The sequence below is a fragment of the Pantherophis guttatus genome, chromosome 6 (assembly GCF_059756535.1).
Source record: "Pantherophis guttatus breed Tessera chromosome 6, ASM5975653v1, whole genome shotgun sequence".
Taxonomy (NCBI): domain Eukaryota; kingdom Metazoa; phylum Chordata; class Lepidosauria; order Squamata; family Colubridae; genus Pantherophis; species Pantherophis guttatus.
In genome coordinates, this window is record NC_142068.1 from 100969340 (window position 1) to 100988390 (window position 19051).

The 19051-nt window shown below is 44.0% G+C and overlaps 1 long non-coding RNA gene across 1 annotated transcript in view; it reads right to left on the bottom strand.

The window, feature by feature from the left end:
* Positions 1 to 11394: 11394 nt before the first annotated feature.
* LOC148113214 (uncharacterized) overlaps positions 11395 to 19051 on the bottom strand; it is an 89241-nt gene continuing 81584 nt past the window's right edge. Inside the window, exons 2-3 of the long non-coding RNA XR_015728484.1 lie at positions 12134 to 12299; positions 11395 to 11917 (exon numbers count right to left, since the gene is read on the bottom strand). This is a non-coding gene — a long non-coding RNA (uncharacterized LOC148113214). The remainder of the gene's footprint in view (positions 11918 to 12133; positions 12300 to 19051) is intronic.

Below are 19051 nucleotides of genomic sequence, written 5' to 3' on the forward strand. Positions count from 1 at the left end.
TTTCTCTTCTTCCCCATTACTGATTGCTAAGTGATGTTTTCTTTCATTCTTTTATTGATAATTATCATAATGATCATTCATTATCAGCTCAATAGCCATCCATTGCATCCTTTCTGTCTCTCTTTCACACACAGAGAGAGATTTTCTAAAGCATTTAAAAACCACAGCTTCAATTATATTTATTGTTAACTGTCAAGAGTATTCATTATAATGAATGGACTGTTGCAGGCCTAAACATCTGACCAACCTCACTGTCAGCCTCAGCTTTGCCTGCTTCAGCTGCCATAAGGAACGGGGGAGGGATTAGTATGGGGGCGAAGGGTGGGAAGATGCAGGAGGTGTTTTTTTCCTTGTAGGACGTGTCTTCATAAGAAACGAAAGTGGATCTTCAAAGGGGACGGCTGACCAACTGCCCTACATTCCTGATGAATGACGCTGCCAGACGTGATGCCACCTGACCTTTGGGAGACCTTTGGATTGGCTGATGATCAATGGACACGGGGGGGGGAGAAGCTTAGTAGATGCATTTCGCGCGTTTTGCTCACTTCCAGCTTTACCTGGGTTGCGATCATTTCATATTCAGTAAAAGTACTAATCTCTTCAAAATGTTTGAGTTTGGGTTTTTCTTTCCTGGATATTGAAGGAAGCATACCTGACATTAAGCTGGAAGTCACATCCAGTCATCCCGGACAAAACCCGAGGGGACTGTAAATCCAAAATATGTCAGATCGAGGGAGTGATGGAGAAGAGAAAATGGGGGCAGCGAGTTCAACGGCAGCCGCCCTCCAGTCGGAGAAAGAAACTGCAGAATGGTTGGAAAGACTCCATTTAGAGCCGGAGGAAGCTAGATGGTCGAAAGGAGTGGGGAGACTGCCGGATTGGGGGGAGGACCCCCGGGGAGTAACGACTTCCAGACCCCATAAAAAGGAGGCAGTGTGGATGCAAGAGCAAAAGGAACGTCTCATGATAGAACAAGCCTTGCAGCTTATCCGTGATGTAGAAGAAAGCAGAAAAAACCGTGAGTCTTTTGGAATTCCTGTGGAGAAGGGGGGAGCAGGCCCCAGGGGGGAGCCAGAAGAGACAGCCTGCAGGGGAGAGGAAGAGTTTGAGGAGGAAACATCCCAGGCTTCGGCAGCTTGAGGGAGAGATGCAGCCGGCCAGAGAACCCCAGCCTTGCAGGCCCCCCCCCCGCAGACGTAAAAAGCCAAAAATCCCCCCCCCTTCCTGGGAAGTATGATGGAAATCCTAAAACCTTGGGATTTTTCCTGACCCAAGTGTGGAACCACATGCAGGATTGGGGGGAGGACTACGAAACAGAGGCGGCTAAAGTCAGAAGCATCACAAATGCCCTAGAGGGAGTAGCTGCTGAGTGGATGGTGGTTCTCCACAATAACAACTCCCTCTTGCTGAGAAATTACAACCAGTTCATGAGGGCCCTTAGGAGGCGTTTTGAAGACCATTTAGCGGAACGAAAGGCGAGACTCAGAATGAAGAGCATTCAGCAGGGCCGAAGGCCGGTGGCAGAGTATATCCAAGAGTTTCGTGAACTGGCACCCTATATGACAGGCTGGTCAGAAATGGCTCTTTTGGAGAGTTTCAAGGATGGGTTGAATGAAGAGATATATCGAGACTGCAGAAGCATGGGGGTCCCCGATGATTTGGATAGATGGTACATAGTAGCTGAGGATGTAGAGATCGAGCTGAGACGGAGCGAACTCCAAGGAAGGCGGATAGGGGACCAGTCATCCTCTTTCCACCGTAAGGGGGCACCCAAGATGACTGGCGGGAAGACCAAATTCAAACCCAAGTCAAAGCCCTTCACCTGTTTCAAATGTGGGAATGAGAGTCACCGGGCTGCCGAATGTTTCTCCAAGCCACCGCCAAAAGCTACCAGGGCTGGCCAAAAGAAAGGCGACAAAATACCCGCCAAAACCCGCAGCACCGCCCTGAAAGGAGAAGTTGTTGAGTTCACTCCCCAAAACCAGGGTGAGTTGGGAACTCCGACCAACGATGATGACAGTGAGACGGACTCCGACTCTGACACCGACGATCGGGTGAGTCACACGGAAGAACCCTTACTCATCCCCGTAGAAATAAGGGTGCCCTCCACAGAGGCTCACGCGCAATTGTTAGCCCTGTTGGACTCGGGGTGCACTAGGTGCATAATTAGCCCCAAAGTAGTGGAGGAAATGGGACTGAGACTAAAAACTTTAAAAAGACCCATTGCATTTTGTCAATTAGACGGGTCGATTGCAGGAGGGGGCCCAGCTAGCTTTATGACCGAACCCCTTGAACTGCAGTTGGGGAATCATGTAGAGAATCTCAGATTTATTGTAGCCCCTGGTATGGAAAGACCCCTCATTCTAGGACTGCCCTGGCTTTGCAAATGGAACCCACGAGTAAATTGGAAGACGGGGGTCCTACGCATCCGCACGACAGAACCACCTCTGGAAAAGGAAGGCCCCCCCTCTGAGTGACAACATAAAACCAGAAAGGGTGGCAGTAGCCATTAACTATATTGAGGGAGAAGAGAAAATTCCAAAGGAATATTGGGATCTCAAGGAAGTGTTTAGCGAAAAAGCATCAGATGCTCTGCCTCCCCACAGGGCCACCGACTGCACCATTGAAATACTCCCTGGGGTGAAGCTTCCCAAACCAAAAATTTACCCCATGACACCTTGAGAATTGGGTGAATTGCGAAATTTTATTAACAAAAACTTAGAACGGGGATTCATCGAACGAGCCAAACCCAAGGTGGCGGCGCCAGTAATGTTCCGCAAAAAGAAAGATGGATCCCTTAGTTTAGTAGTTGATTATAGAAATATGAATGCGATTTGCGTAGAAAATGTCTACCCCCTCCCACTCATGAAGGACATGTTAGCCCATTTAGGGAAGGGAAAAATTTTCACCAAACTTGATTTAAGAGAGGCATATTACCGAGTGAGAATAAAGGAGGGAGATGAATGGAAGACAGCATTTAATTGCCCACTGGGATGTTTCCAGTTTAGAGTACTCCCTTTTGGACTACAGGGAGCCCCGGCTGTATTCATGCAGTTGATCAATGAAGTATTGCATGAGCACCTGTATAAGGGGGTGTTGGTCTATTTGGATGACATTCTGATCTATTCTGACAACATGGCCGACCATGTAAAATTGGTTCGAGCGGTCTTGAAGAAACTCACAGCAGCTGAACTCTATGCCAAACTTTCTAAATGTGAATTTCACCAAGACAAAATTGACTATCTTGGATATCGTATATCACATGAGGGAATAGAGATGGACCCTGAAAAGGTCCGGGCAGTGTTGGAATGGGCCGCACCGTGCACCCGTAAACAGTTAGAGTTTCTTAGGGTTTGCTAACTTTTATAGACAATTTATCCCCTCTTTCGTGAAAATCGCATTACCAATTACAGACTTGCTAAAAACCAAAGGGGAAGTAAGGCCCAAACCCTCGAAACCACTAGAATGGACTATGGACTGTCAAGCTGCTTTCGAAAAATTGAAACGACTGTTTGCGGCTGAACCTGTGCTCAATTCCCATTCTCATAGAGGGGGAGCAACATTTTGAAGTTAAAGAAATCTTGGACTCTAGAAAACACCATGGTAAAGTCCAATATCTGATTGCCTGGAAACATTTCCCTTTGTCTCAAGCTGAATGGGTGAATAAACGGGATGTCCAAGCTCCCAAGAAAGTACAGCAATTCTATACCAAATACCCAGATAAACCTTAATTATTGTATATATTCTGTTTCTCTCTCTTTTCTTTCCTTTTATTTAGGAATAACGTCTCTTCTGCAAGAGGGGCTGAATGTCAGCCTCAGCTTTGCCTGCTTCAGCTGCCATAAGGAACGGGGGAGGGATTAGTATGGGGGCGAAGGGTGGGAAGATGCAGGAGGTGTTTTTTTCCTTGTAGGACATGTCTTCATAAGAAATGAAAGTGGATCTTCAAAGGGGACGGCTGACCAACTGCCCTACATTCCTGATGAATGACGCTGCCAGACGTGATGCCACCTGACCTTTGGATTGGCTGATGGACACGGGGGGGGGGGAGAAGCTTAGTAGATGCATTTCGCACGTTTTGCTCACTTCCAGCTTTACCTGGGTTGCGATCATTTCATATTCAGTAAAAGTACTAATCTCTTCAAAATATTTGAGTTTGGGTTTTTCTTTCCTGGATATTGAAGGAAGCATACCTGACACTCACTGCTCAACCATACATCCAGATCTATAATTTAAAAAATATGGTGTACCCATCTCAAGAGTCTTCCTTTCAGAGTGAAAATGTGCCAATAACTCATATTTGCTTTTTAGTAACCAATTAATAAAATGACCACTTTTCTCATCTAGTTGCAGCTTTTGGCAATGGGACCTTCCTTCCTTCCTTCCTTCCTTCCTTCCTTCCTTCCTTCCTTCCTTCCTTCCTTCCTTCCTTCCTCCCTCCCTCCCTCCCTCCCTCCCTCCCTCCCTCCAATATGATTCCACTTGAGTTTATTTGAGGGACGTCTTTCTCTCTGTTTGTATGTTTCTCTGTGTTTATTACCATGTATTTCTTAATTCAACATAGTTCAAGCCCTTTATATCAAGCACTCTCAAGTTTTTTGGAAATATTTTTCTTGTGTTGTAAGAGATTCTTGAAAAACGATCAAAATAATTCTCCTGTGCAACTTATACCTAGAGAAATTAAGGTGGATTTACTCTTAACCTGAGGCTTCCCTGAGATATCCAGGTTCAAGCATCTCTCTTCTAATGGCCCTGTTTCTTCCCTTAACTGTCCTGATCTCACTACGTATTTCCTGTTTCAAACTGGTAGGAAACAATGGCTCTGATTTTTGAAAATTGTGCTAAATGCAGCTGCAGGAAAAAAATATATACAGATACATATAGGCCAGAACCTTGAGATCTTGTTCTAGTTCAGCTCACAACCTATTGTTTTTTTGGTCCCAATGAAGATTTCATTTGATAATCTGTGACCACAGTGTCTGCTGTATTTGCTATAGGGCCTTTTCTATTGTTACAGAAAATGTGGAGATGTTTTAACATAATCTGAAACTGGCTTCTGTCCTTAAATGTTTCTATGAGAGAATTGGATTTCTCCGAATAAGGCATTTTTCTAAGCATGAAGGAAACCAAGCTGTACAAATGAAGGGGAAATTTTCTCCTAATGCTAAAAGTAATCAGTTTATTAAGGAAAGTCATAGATAGGACTAATGTTGTGTTAAATAAAATGCCTTAGCAAGCTATAATAGGGAAAGCCATTCTCTGCATATGCCCATTTTTTTTTTATTGCAAAAGTTTTACAATTACATTTTCAGCCCAATTTAATATGCAATGAAAAGGTTTATCTAGGAACTCATTTGATATCCCCTTTCAGATGTTCATTTAAATAGTACTGAGATCTAATAAAGCAACTTTTAACATAGTCTCCAACCAACAGTCAGCCAGGTTAGTGATAGCTGGCCTCTAATCTGAATTGAGAGACAGCCTGTTTGCTACCTTCTTGTTTAAACAGTAAGTAGATGTATTACCAATTTGAGTGGTACGGTGGCCTAGAGGTGCAGATACTCGCTCACATTCATGAGGTCACAATTCTAGGCAGCGACAGATGTTTCTCTTTCAGGGTGCAAAGAGAAAGTATTTGCTGTGAACTCAGGCATCAGGAAGGGCATCCGGCCAGTAAATGCTCAGCTCCATTCAGTCGCTTCGACTCCACCCCGATAAAAGGGATTACAGGGTTGTAAAAAGAAAAAAAAAGGCATATTGTCAAATTATCAGCAGAGAAGAGCATCCTGGTATTCTGGTATTTTCAAATACTGATATCCAACAGACTTCAGTTCTGATAACTTTTTAAAACATAGATATACAGTATGTTTGCAGTGAAAATAACTTCGATGATTTCAAACATATTGTGCAAGTCTTTTGTTATCATTAGTGTTATCCTTTAAGAGGGCAGAAGGTGACCAGCTTCATGAAATACACACATATGCTGATAATAAGCCCACAAATTTAACTTAGAACAAAAAATAATAATCTGAGTATTATGACAATTGAAGAACTGAAGAACATTAATGAATAATTATTCTGAATTAAGACATGCAGCTGGAGAGAATCGCTTTAAAGGCAACCCAAGATTTTACAACACAGCCTTTGTTGCAAGAGGCAACAAAATCAAGTCAAGTTAAAATTTATTAAAAGTCGCTGACCCAGATTTCATTAAAAATAGAACTAGCAAAGTAGAATGCACTATGCATAATAAAAGGCCTACCCTGGTGCATAATGTACTTTATTGTTATAACAACACACAAATTCTCCCTCCTTTTGATGGTAAGGTGTGAAGAGACCTCTAAAGTTGGTTATTTATAACTGGGGCATGGCTTAAAATGAAACTTGCCATGTCCTGATTAAGGTCTAAGTAACTTCTTAGTGTATTCTGCTTGCAATTCTACAGTATGTCAAGAATAGAACTACCCTTATCTGATTTTTGTCTCAGTTTATGTAGTTTGACATTTATGTAGAACTTCCAAGGAGATTCATCTCACAAGACAAGATGTATAGTATCAGGACTTGGGGCTGAAAGTGAATTTTTAAAGTGATATCTGAGTGCGCATAGCCATATCCTGTTCTCTATTTATAATAAATTCTACTTCCAAAGGCAGAACAACATTAGGTAGGTCGACCTGAAATAACTTATTTAGGAAGTCAGTTTCAGTGGTGGGTTCCTCCCGATTTGGCCCGGTTCCGCCGAGCTGGTAGCGGTTATGATATGACATCACCGAACCGGTTCTGCCCCCCACCCCCTGCCCCCCACCCACCACTTTATTCTTACCTTTTATTTGGCCCCACGCCCAATCTATTGCTGCCTCCTGAGTCCCAGCTGATGGCTAGAGGGAAAAAAACTATTTAAATTCTTGCCGCAGGGCTTCAAAGGGCTGCCCTACAGCTGATCAGTGTTAAAAGGAAACAAATGAGTAGACCGGTGCCTGCAAAAATAAATGGGTAGATCGGTACAGCTCTGTAAGCAGTTAAAAGCCTGGTAGACCAGTACCTCTGCTAAATCCTAAATAATTGTCACATGACCATCAAGCCACGCCCACAAAATAAGCCACGCCCACAGAACCAGTAGTAAATGTTTTTAGAACCCACCCCTGGTCAGTTTGTCCTCTATCTAGTTTCTCAAGGCTAACCCCCAGATTTAACTATATAGTTAACTAGTTAACTATAACTAGATCTTCCATATGCTCTATGGAGGAGACGTCCAACCTCTTGGCTTCAAGCAGGAGATGACAGATTTAGCCGTAGAGGTGATGTAATCAGTAGAGATGCTGGACACACAGACATAAAGGCAAAGGTTTGGGAGAAAAACAACAACAATTCTGAATAATTAATAGATGTTAAGAGGTACATACAAGAAGCCATCTGCCACAGAGACAAGATTCTATTCTATTCTATAGAATTTTCTACAGAATCTATAGTAAGAAGCAGCCTGCAAAATCGCAGTTAAGATCTGAGAGAATTGCCTATATGTGCTTGAAATATTATTTTAGCAGCTCTGAATTATTGTACAAAGCTTTAGCTATTTGATAATTTCCTATATGATAATTGACATGTGTAGATACATATCATGCCATAAACCCTAAATTTAATGTAAACCTCTCAAATTCTCCAAGTAGTAGATGTACGTTTTTTTTAACCCAGAATGAACTGGCTTGTAGGAAAGGTGCACGTTTATTTATAAATTTTACAGGTGGAGCGTGAGGAAGCAAGGACTCTCACCTCAGATCTCAAACAGCAGCAGTGCAGCTTCTTAATGTCCCTGTATATCAGAATAGAGTAGAATAAAACTTTATTACGGTCATCGACCAGCAATAGACATACAATAAATTAAAAATAATACTTACATTAATCATGAATAATAACATCTCTTATGAAAATACATGATCTCAAACCTAATTTTCATGCGTGTAGGGCTAATAAGTATGTGAATAAATGTATTGTTATAGATATCTCAAAAAAAATTGGCAGCAATTGACATTATAATTCGGTAACCAATTTTTTTCTTGTGGACATTGCCGCGACACAAAATTTTGCCACTATATGCGTGGTAGCTGGATTTGAGTCTTGGAAGAGAAAGCCTACCTAAAAGTCATCTGTCCTCCCTGGCAATCTCTCTAGTAAGGGGAGAATGTACAGTATATTGACCTACATATTCTGTATAATGCACAATACAATAACACATGTGAGTCATCTTTGACGTCTCCCTTTCTACATATGCATACCTGTTCTGCTATTGGTGTTCTCTTGTACCTACCCAGGAGAAGTGCTGAGGGGAGAATATTAAATCTGGCTCTGAAGAAAGCTATTCTTTGTTTTGGGAAGATCAGATCATTTAGATATCCTGCTGATTCCCACACACTCTGCTTGATTCTGTCTCTACTGTGGAGAGGAAACCTATTTAGTTCTTCTTCTTCTTCTTCTTCTTTTTATTTGATTTATATGCTGCCCTTCTCCGGAGACTCAGGGCGGCTTACAATGCGTTAAGCAATAGTCTTCATACTTTTGTATATTTATACAAAGTCATTTTATTGCCCCCATAATCTGGGTCCTCATTTTACCTACCTTAGAAAGGATGGAAGGCTGAGTCAACCTTGAGCCTGGTGAGATTTGAACTTGCAGTAATTGCAGGCAGCAGATGTAAGTGGATGTTAATAACAGTGCTTTAGTCTGCTGAGCCACCAGAGCTCAGTTGGAACTCCATGTCCTTCATTTATCAATTACCACTTGCTTTGCTTTGTCAAAGCCAAGGGACATTAAGAATACCGATGAGAGCCCATAAGAGCCCAGCTTGTGATAAATTGCCTGTTTCCAGGGGGAGGCGAAGTTGTCAGTCAGCACTAGCGAGGACAGTCCCTCTGGAAAGAAATGAATTTTTAGCCAATAAATGATCATCATCTTCCAGGCTCTTACCTGAATTTGAGGCATACCTGTCTCAATTCTTAGCTGGGCATTTGGAGTTCCTTTGGGTGCAGCTAAGATAACTCGCACGAATTTGGTTTGTATAGTTTCTAGCAAGTTTTTCTTTGCAAGGATTCCTGTTTGTGCCCCATAAAGAATTTGTGCCAATGTTTTGGCCTCAAAAAGTTTTAAGGCAGCAGGTACTAATTGTATAAAAGAAGTGTTTAATTGCATTTGAGGACCTATTGGCTGCTTGCAATGTCTGCTCCAGGTGTGCCTTCCATGTCCCTTGCGAGTGGAAGATCACTCCAAGATATCTAAATGTCCTCACCTATTCCAATCTGTGTCTTTCAATTTTCCAGGAGTATTGTCTGGGTCTTTTAGCAAAAACTAAAATTTTTGATTTATCAAAGTTAAGGACCAACTTGCTCTGTCTACAGAAGCCAAGTGTTGCCCTAATTGCTCTCTTCAGTCCTATGGGCGTCTGTGAAATAATAGCAGCATCGTCGGCATATAGGAGAATCGGGATTTTGCGTTGTGCTATGTTAGGAGGATGTAGATCAGGGTTCTGTAAGAGATCAATCAGGGGGTTAATGTAGAAGTTAAAAAGGGAGGGGGACAGGATGCAGCCCTGCCATACTCCTTTTTGAACCCTTACTGGGGCAGTTAAAGTCCCTTGAGGATTACACCTCACTTTCAAGGTGGAATTGGCATACAATTTTTGTATGAAGAAAAGGAGGCGTTTATCGATTGTAGTGCATTTTAATTTCTCCCATAGAGTGTTCCTGGATATTGAATCAAAGGCCTGCTTAAAATCAAGGAAGGCCACGTAGAGAGAGGATTTTTTTTTTGTATGTATATTTTTACACCAGATGGTGAAGTATCAGGATATGATTCACCATAGATCTTCCTTCTCTAAAACCCCCCTGAAATTAGCCAATCCTGGAGTTTATAGTTTAGGTGTTTAGCATACAATTTACTAATAACACTCAAAAGACTAATAGGTCTATAATTTCCTGGATCATTTCTATTACCCTTTTTATAGATTGGTATAATAATTGCTAATCCCCAATCTCTTGGCATACGGCCCATTTTATCTATAAATGTAAACAGCGATGCTAAAAGTGGGGCCCACCAACTGGTGTTCTTTTTGATTATTTCTGGGAGGACATTATCAGCACCAGGTGCCTTATTAGCTTTAAGGGATTCGATCAGCCGGGATACCTCTTCTGGTGTGACAAGGGGCCAGTAAGCAATTTGGTCCAAACTAATTTGGCTCTCCTTAGTTACATAGTCGGGGTCTGTATATAACTCTCTAAAATATTCTTCCCAAGATTCCTTCAAAGCTGCACTTTTCTTTTCTTTTAGGAGGGTCTTATTTGTGCTTTCAACTGTTTTAAGAAGTGAGTGTGATCCTCAGAAGGGTCATTTTTACTTCTTCTGTACTCCTTATTATATATCCTTTTTAATTGCACGCAATCTCTATCAAGCCATTTTTTGTACTTTAAAACTGGCTTTTTGGAGTGAGCTAGTATTCTCTTAGTGAGAACCAATTTCAAATTTGAAATTAAAGTTTCAAACTCCTCTAAGTATGGTCCTTCAAACTTATTTCTTAGTAGAGATGTATGTAATTCTATGGTTTCTGGAACTAACATCCATTTAGTAACTTCCTTTGCATTTTTCTCGGTCCATTTAATTTTTACCTGGGTATTTTGGCTCTCTAATCTGGGTAGGTAGATTGAGCCAACCCTTAGTAATTTCTGGTGTAATGTAAGAGTAAGGATAAGTGAATCATGATCGCTTTCTAGATGCGAGTCTACCTCCACCTTCTGCAAGAACTTCAGGAGGTCGTATGATATTATCCAGTAATCAACTGTGGATTTTCTTCCTGCTCCTCGATAAGTATAGTCTGCTGGGTAGTCACCCCAAGTGGGACCATTCAGGATACAAAGGTACAGTCATCTGTTTTACATACAGTCCTGCCCGATTTACCTTAGTGTCTTTAAATTGTCTGGGATGCAGGGGTTCTCCTGGTACATTCTCATCATAATGGATCTTAAATTGATTAAATAATGCTTGATCTTTTGGGCCCATCTAGCGTTTAAGTCCCCCCCCCCATAAGTATTGCTGCTGTAGGGTATTTATTTAAGCAGCCCAGGATAAAATCTTCTATGCCGTCCCAAATCTTGTTGATCAAATTATTCTTATTGAGTGGGAGAATGTAGATATTGAAAAGCAAAATCTCCACCTGTTTAAATAAGAGTAAGGTAGTCACAACCCATGGCTGCAAAGGTGGCAGTGATACACATTTAAATTGCAAGGATGTATTCACTAATGTCACAATGCCCCCTTTAGCTCTCTCTCCCCCCCCCCCGACCTTACTTGGGACAGCTGGGATAAAGTTAACCCAATAACCATCTAACTATCTCTGCGGAGGCCCAGGTTTCCTGTAAGAAGAGAATGTCAAATTGTGATAGATAGTTAAAAAAAAGTTGGTCTTTTGATGGAACAGTCCAACCCGCTTTATTCCAGGTTATGATGGAGAGGGGATCCTCTTTTGCAGCTCATCAGGAATACAAGGGAAGTTGTATGGTTGTTACAATGACTTGAGGTGTTGTCACGCACGAAATTGGCCTTCTCTAAAAGGAGGGGTGCCCCATCTAAATTCTGTGTCAACTCCTGGTAAAATTGTTCAGGGTAAGAGGATTTAGCACCAGCTAACAAGGCTGCCATTCCGATGCCTCTTCTCTAGGTGTAGAGCAGGGGGTTATTCGGTCATGCTCCATTCGGCTTTGAGCTGATGACACTGATGTGGGTCCTCTCTCGATTTCTTGATGTGGTGCTAAAGGTATCATAGGATCATCACATAAGGATGCTAACATCTCCTTCTCTACTGGGGCCTCTAATGGCTCCTGTGGGTCTTGGTTTCTGTTTTCCATGATCTCATTTTCATGCAAATCCTTGCCCCCTGGGGGAGAAGTAAGTTAAACTTTTTAGACTTTATCTCAGTCTCCATACAGACTGTAGCTGGACTCGTTGTTTGTGAAAACAGCTGGCTGTCATTTTGCTCCCCTCTCCCCAGATCGGGAAAGTCTAGTATCTGCTGTTTTGTCAAATCTCTTTTCCGATCCCGTTCTAACCTGTCCAGATTGTTGGAAATAGAGGGGGGGATATTTTTACTTACAAATCCCTTGTCAGCAAAGTGCTCATCAATTTTTGGTTGTTTTGCATTCTTCATTGGTGGGAGAGCTCCCGGGCTGGTGCCATGGTGCTTCTTTCTTTTCCCCATGCCTTATTAGTCCTCATCAGCCAAAACTTTGTCTGTGTTGTGGTCTATGCTGTTATCATCTCTGAAAAATATTATTTAAATAAAAAGGCTCTAATGGGTATACTAAAAATTGATAAAATAAAATAAAACCAAGATAAAATAAAATAAAATAAAATAAAACCAAGAGGAGCTGCTGCAAACACGCTCCGGCAGCAGCAGCCCCGCCCCACTCCTAGCGATCTCCCTGTATATCAATAAATCATTCTTCAGAAGATTCTGGATTCTAGGCTGAATTTATTTTATTTTTATTTATTTATTTTATTTTATTTCTATACCGCCCTACTCCCGAAGAATTCAGGGCGGTGCACAGCCAAACAATAAAACACATACATACAAAATTTAAAAGTAGAATAAAATCAAATTAAATAATTTTGGCCCCGACAAATTTAAAACCCCAAACTTTTTAAAACCAATTTTAAAATTGAATGTATAAAATACTAAAAGATATTTAAAAATTAAAAATCTTTTATAAAAGAGGGAAAAAAATAGGCCAGGCCCGCCTGGTGAAATAATAAGGTCTTTAAAGCGCGGCGGAAGGTGTGCAGATCTGGGATCCTCCGTATCTCCGGGGGGAGCTCGTTCCAGATAGTAGGTGCCCCCGCAGAGAAGGGTCTCCCCCTGGGGGCCGCCAGTCGGCATTGTTTGGCCAACGGCACCCGGAGAAGCCCCTCTCTATGGGAGCGTACCGGCCGGTGGGAGGCTATTGGTGGTAGTAGGCGGTCCCGCAAGTACCCAGGTCCTAAGCCATGGAGGGCTTTAAGGGTGGTAACCAAACCTTGAATCCTCGGCTCTACCCTCCAAGGGGTCCTCCCGCACTTCCTGATGGAGCAGGGAGCGGGTCACCCTAAAGAGGGCGGCCGGGCGGTTATCTGATGATGCAATAAGAGCAGCAAAATAGCTACATTTCGCTGCTTTTATCGCCACTAGGTAATTCCTAATGTGGGATCTTACTAGTGTCCGGTCAGATTCAGAAAGACTGGCCCTCCAACTACTCTCTAGGCATCTTTTCCGCCGCTTCAACTCCCTCAGCTCTTCGGTAAACCAAGGAGCCAATTGAGATCGGCGCCGGGTCAGAGGCCGCAAAGGCACAACCCGATCCAGAGCTCCAGCAGCCGCCCTATCCCAGGTGGCCACCAGGTCTCCAGTCGAGGCGTGTGCCAGAACCTCAGGAAATGGCCCAAGCTCCGTCTGGAATCTGTCAGATTCCATCAGGCACCTGGGTGGAACCATCTTACCGGCTCCGCCTCCCTGCGGCGGTGTGCAGCGGTTCGAAAGTCAAGATGAAGGAGAGAGTGATCTGACCATGACAAGGGCTCAGTAACTATATCCCCTATCTCAAGATCCCTCGACCACTGTCCAGAGACAAAAACCAGATCAAGCGTGTTTCCCCCTGTGTGGGTAGGGCCATGAATTAACTGGGTCAGGTCCATAGCTGTCATGGAAGCCATGAACTCCCGAGCCATCTCCGACGTCTCACCCACAGGTTGAAATCCCCCATGACCATAAGCCTAGGGGTATCAACCGCCACCGCGGCGATGACGTTGAGTAGCTCGGGCAGGGCTGTTGCCACGTGGCAGGGAGCCAGGTATGTGATCAGCAAACCCATCTGAACCCCATGACCCCATTTCACAAAAAGGGATTCACAGCCAGCCGTCTGAGGAACAGTGGCCTCCCTCGGTCTTAGAACTTCTTTAATGATAACCGCTACCCCCCCGCCCCTCCCCTGTGACCTCGGCTGATGGAATGCTTGGAAACCTGGTGGGCACATTTCAACGAGGGGAACCCCCCCTCCTGGCCCAACCAGGTCTCCATAATACCTGCCAGGTCCGCACCTCCCTCCTGAACAAGATCACAGATGTGAGGGGGGCTTTATTTACTACGGACCTGGCATTGCACAGCATCAGCCGAAGGCCTGGGTCCTGAGGGTCTATGCAACCTGAGGAGCGAGTAGAGCCTTGGGGGCCGGAGCACGCCACCACTCATAGACAGCGAGTGCACACTCCCCTAACACGATATGGCCCCCTGCTCCCGCCATATCTACCCCGCCCACCTACAGTACTGATGTTCAAAAAACTATCCGGACAAGCTCTAACCCCCCCCCCTCGATCCCAGGTCCCCCATCCCCCATGCCACGCTTCACTGCCAGACCCGACCCTCCCCCTTGTGGGTTATCCCCCATACCCACAACCCGAATTCCAATCTGACCCTCCCCCTCCCTGGGACCCCTTAAAAATTTGACTAAAAATTTCGATAGAAAACCCCTCAATCTCCTAGTTTTCACATGCCACCTCTCTGGGTCCCAAAACCCATCCTTGAGGTGGGCCCTCGATAGTGAGGAGGGCCACATCTGCGAGAAGGGGGAATCTCGCAGTGCAAGAAGATCTGCAGTCGTATGCATCTCCAAAATGCAGCGATGGAGGCCCGGAGCTCAGACAGGGGACTTCACAAAAGATGTAACACAGCCATTTGTTCATCGATGTGCTGTTGGTATCTCTACTGTCCTCCCATTATCCTCCCATTATCTCCTCCAATGGGGGCGACCTCCAGCCCGCCATCTCACGGCGGAACCCCCAAGGGGCCGTAGATTGAAAAACTTCTCCCACAGACAAGAGTCATAATGTAATAGAGGACCCCTTGCATCAGTTTGGCTGACCATGGTCGGAGGAAAGATTTATCAGTCTATCAGTCAGTCAATGAGTCACACCAGGAGCGAAGATGGAAAATCCTTGGCAAAGTCTTGTACTCAAGGTCACATTCGAGTAAGTCCCGATGAAAAAGGGAAAGGGAAGGGAAGGGGGAGAAGGAAGAGGGGAAGAAAAGAGGTGGGGGAAGAGAGAAAATCCCCTCAATCAGGGCAAATAATAAGCCCATTTAGGCGGACACAGTAACTGGGAGGGGGAGGGAAAGGGCTGGTATCTATGCGACGGAAAGCTCCTCCGTCGCCCCCCAGCCCTACTTTCCTCAGTTCTTCCAGGATAATGAATCCGAACCCCAGCCTCTATTGGATGTCACAGGGGGCCTCCAGGTCCTCTACAGCCGCCAAGATATCCTGGGAGGGGGTCTCTGTTCTCCAGTCCTAGACCCGTTTATGCTCCTCTCAGTTTTCACCTTCCAGCAAGCCCCCTTCTCCAGCAATAGGGCCTGAAAACAGCTCCAGTACTTCCGTGGGGTGTGCCATGGCCCAGTTTAATGTTAGGGCTGGCCTCACCACCCCCGCTGATATCCACGCCACCATTCCCAGATTCCAGGGGGCCGCTAAGGAAGTTCCTGAGTGGGGTAGATGAAATTTCAATGGACTGCCACCACTCGCTGCCCCACAGCCATACTTCCCCCTTCACCTTTGCCGCTATCGCTGCCAACGACTGCTGCCGAACAAACCACCATAGCTCCACTTTCGGCGGCGTCGGAGCAGCACGGCCAACTTCTCTGCCAGCGCCTCCAGGCATGTCCAGGGGCGAGGGAGATCTCAAAAACCCTCGCCCCGAGCTCCGCTGACTGAACCCGCCGCCGCCAACAAGCCTCATCTCCATATCCCCTCTCTCCGCTCTCAACTCTCCGCTCGGCTCCACTCTCTGCTCTCCCTTCTCCTCCCCAGCAGCGCCGCCACTCTCCACTCTCCACTCGGCTCTCAGCGGTGTCGGCTGGGTCGGAGCGGCACGGCTACACTCTCCCTCGCTGTCTCCGGCTCCGGGGGCATTCAGGGGTGAGGAAGATCTCAAAATCAAGAGCCTTGATAGTACAGTGGTCTATGCACCCTGTTATTAACACAGCTGCCTGCAATTTACTGCTGGTTCGAATCTCTCCAAGGCTCAAGGTTGACTCAGCCTTCCATCCTTTCTAAGGTAGGTGAAATGAGGACCCAGTTTGTGGGGGCAATAAGCTGACTTTGTATAAATATACAAAAAGTATGAAGGCTATTGCTTAATGCATTGTAAGCCGCCCTGAGTCTCCGGAGAAAGGCGGCATATAAATCAAATTAAAAAAAAAAAAAAACCAACCTCGCCCCGAAACCATCCGACACAATCAGGGGTCGCTGGTGGTCGAGCTCCCCTGCAATACCCCCTCAAGCTCCGGAAAGTCCTCCATCCACACGACCGCCATCTTGCGCATGCTCAGAAGAAAATGTTGCTGAATAGATGGAAAAACAGAAAGCAAAACCAGCTCTGTGCCATTGAGAACAGAACGGAATAACAGAGTTGGAAAGGACCTTGGAGGTCTTCTAGTCCAATCCCCTGCTCAAGCAGGAAACCCTATCCCATTTCAGATAAACAATCTCTTCTTAAAGATCTCCAGTGATGAAGCACCCACAACTTCTGGAGGCAAGTTGTTCCACTGGTTAATTGTCCTCGCTGTCAGGAAATTTCTCCTTGGTTGCTTCTGTCCTTGATTAGTTTCCATCCACTACTTCTTGTCCTGCCTTCAGAATTTCCAATTTGGAACAGCCACTGGCTATCCAAGACTCACTAGATCCGGTCACAATGCACAAGTTACAGTCATTTATTTAGAGACCATTCAAAGTTATGACAGCACTGAAAAAAGTGACTTAAGACCAGTCCTTGCAATATATGACCATGGCAGCCTCTCCAAGGTCACCTAATCAAAACCTGAAAGCTTGGCATAGATTTATGATGGCTGAAATATCCAGAGATCATGTGACCGTCACTTGCAACTTTCCCAGATAGATTCTGACAAGCAGAGTCAATGGGGGAAGCTGGATTTGCTGAATGATTCACTTGACAACCATTGCAAAAATGGTCAGAAAAGATGACCTGTGAGAGATATTTTGGTTTGCCCTATAAAAATATGTGAGAGACATATCTTGGACTTGGTGGACTTCAGGAAACTAATATTCATATTCTATTTTGTATATAACATTGTTGTAAAAAAGAAGAGAAGAAGGGTGGAAAAACTATATTTAAAAAGTATTTTTGAATTGATATCTTATAGGCTATTTGGATAGGAGTGGTAAAAAGAGGGATAGAGGAATTTAGTAGTGATAGTTTTGCTATAAAAAGCCCATTGAAGCTGGGAGACAACTGGGAGGGAATAGTGGAATACTGGGGTGTGTGTTGTGTGTTATTGGCACAGCAGAAAAAAAGATGGGTGGCCCTCTTCATCAAAGAATCCATAGAATCAAAACAAATTTATAAAGATGAAGAGGGGATAATTTTGATAGTGGAAGTACTGATGAATCTCAAACAAACATTATTAACAGTAATATATGCAACATATACTAACCAAGAAGTTTTTTATGAACAACTACATTAGAAAAATTACAGAAATAGAATATGATAACATCTGTATTGTGGGGGACTTTAACGCAATTGTTGATGCAAAATTAGACTATAAAAGTAGCAAAACAAACCAAAAAGCTAGGAGAACTTTACCAAAGCCCTTTTTTAAAAAATGATGTAGGAATTAGGTATTAAAGATGCTTGGAGGGAATTAAAACCAGATAAAAAAACAATACACTTTCTATTCAAATTTGTATAAATCATAGTCGAGAATTGACATGACATGGATGTCACAGGAATTGCAAAAGAATATACAAGAAGTAGATGTAGGGTTAAATACCATAACCCAATAAAAGTAAAATGGAAAGGACAAACAAGAAAACCAAGATGGACATTAAAGCAGTCAGTATTGGAAGACAAAGAATTTATACAGAAAATGGAGAATGAAATGGAGTTCTTTTTCAAAAAGAAAAAAAATGGAGAAACGTCCCTGCAAAATGTATGGGATACTGCCAAGGCATAATTCAGGGGATTAGCGATCTCTTATATAGGAAGGAAAAATAAGGAGAAGAAAAAAAAAATGAAAGGAATTAGAAGAAAAATATAAAAGACTTGAATTGGAATTACAGAGAGATCCACAAAAAAAAAAATGGCAAAAATCAAATGGAACTAGTAAAACATGAATTAACTATTTTAGAGAATCAAAAGCAGCCAAAAATCAAAGCAGCCAAACAAAACTTCTGTGAAAAAGCAAACAATCCGGGGAGATAGTTGGCATTCAGACTCAAAAAAGAGAAAGAAAAAAAAAACTGATACAAAAGTTATGAAACGAGATGGATACAATCCAACACAAAAATGAAGGTAAGTTAACAATATATTTCATCTTATTCCATTTTTACATTGAAATCTTTTAACTTAGTTAGTCTTCCACCTCTTTATTTTCCTTACTTCCTAATTTCTTATTCTCACATCAATTACCGTATTTTCCGGCGTATAAGACGACTTTTTAACCCAGGAAAATCATCTCAAAAGTCGGGGGTCGTCTTATACGCCGGGTACCTGAATCTGAGTTGCTGGCGTTGACTGATGACACTTTGGGAGCGCCGGCAACATTGAGGGGAAGCTGTACTCCAAATTAGTTCCAACCTACAAGAGGTGCCAGGCAGTGCGCGGCCCACGAGAAAGGAACGCGTCCCCACTCTACCCCAGAATTCGGGTCACCTTCCTTTCTTTCCCAGCAGTCCACGGTGAAAGCGGCGCCGCGGTCGACCTGGGCCAGCGCCTTGCACACCTGGCTCTGCGTCTCCATTATGAGAAGCTCCATGCGACTTCGCATGTCTCCGCCCCAGTCGCGCAGCTCTCGCAATCCGCTCACCGGAGGAGCCATGAAGTGCTCGCACCACCTTGCCAGATCTTCCTCGTCCTCCTTTCCCCATGGCTTTTCCGATTGTAATTGATGCTGCTGCTGCCGCCGAGGCTGCTCCTTCATCTCCGCCTGCTGCACCAGACCCAGCCCGGCCAGCACCGCCGTGGCTCCTGC